This window comes from Amphiura filiformis, chromosome 11 (genome assembly GCF_039555335.1).
Source record: "Amphiura filiformis chromosome 11, Afil_fr2py, whole genome shotgun sequence".
Lineage (NCBI taxonomy): Eukaryota > Metazoa > Echinodermata > Ophiuroidea > Amphilepidida > Amphiuridae > Amphiura > Amphiura filiformis.
The window spans coordinates 52,306,211-52,307,691 of NC_092638.1; positions in this window are offsets into that span (position 1 = coordinate 52,306,211).

Genomic DNA, 1,481 nt, shown 5'->3' on the forward strand with positions numbered 1-1,481 from the left:
CATGTAGGGTACCTGCAGGTAATATGGGACCATTAAGGACGTTTAGCTTATTTGCATAAAAACTAAAGAAGATATGCCCACAAGAGATTGTTATGATGAACAACCTGTCCTTTAAGATTAATAAAACAGGCAATGTTACCTTGTTTTCATGTTTGTTTGGACGCTATGACGTCAAAATGACGTCATCGTCAAGTGTCCCATATTACCTGCATGTGCAGGTAATATGGGACACTGTGTTATCTCTATGGTGAAAATCAAAAAGTTCAGAAAATCACTCTTTTGTTCTAAAAACATTTTTGTTACATGATTTTGAATGTTAAATGCAAATTTCTACAAGAAAATTCAATTTTCTAAATAGTTTTGCTTTTCGCATTGACAATGCACACAATTTCCTATGTGTCCCATATTACCTGCACCCATTCAGTTGAAAATCAGAGAAAATAATCATTTATAAAAGGAAAGTGCCACTTGTCAGTGGAATTTTACCTGCTGATAAGCTTTACCCATCACCTAAAGATCATAAAAAATGACAAATGCCCCCTCAGTACCAGAGTTTTTGGATACACAATGATAAAATGTGACGTCATTGATTTTATATCAGGCCAAAAAAAACGACATAATTTTTTGGGCAATTTCACTCTTTTTGGCATTGATTTCCAAGAGTTTGATACACAGACTCCAAAACTGCATTTCTAGAAGCACAATTGATGTCTCTAAACACTTAACAAATCAACTTAAAGTGTTTAACTTCTCTAAGCTACTTTTTGTTAAAATGAAAAAAGGTGTCCCATATTACCTGCTGTCCCATATTACCTGCACCTACCCTATTTGACTGATTTTAAAGTGCATGTATTTATGCTTTTGTATCAGATCATTACAAATCATACTTTACTTTCGATTAAAGATTCAGATATTGTTAACTTAATCCAACAGTGTGTTTTGTTGGCCATTCTTAAGTGAATCTGGGTTAAAGGTGTATTTTTCAGTATACTTCTTAGCTGGAAATGAACATGCGAAAAATTAATTTAATATTATCAAGTTACGTTCACTCCGAAAATTAAAATAAACGGAACCAAAGTTGATTCATATGTAGTCTTTTCTTTGTCAATTTTGAAAATGTCATGGGTGTCGAATTCGGCACTTTCATGTCAAAGCTGTTTTTCAAACAATTGAAACGCCCCCATTCTGCATGGAATCAACGAATATTTATATCTGCTGAAAAGAGTGATTTTGCAGTTCTGATGCAAGGCTTGGAATAGTTGAAGGGTGCCAATTATAAGAATCCTTTATAAAAGGTTTTTTTAATTTTTGGCTGATATAGGCTAATACGGTAAAGTGAGAGAAACTCCATTGGCTATTTTGGCTAAACGTAATATACTTCTATTGTATTTGTACTGCATGCATATCTACATATGTACCAAGTCTCAGCTAGATAGTCCTTATAGTTGCTTGTCATATTTACTTTGCATAATTGGGAGTAT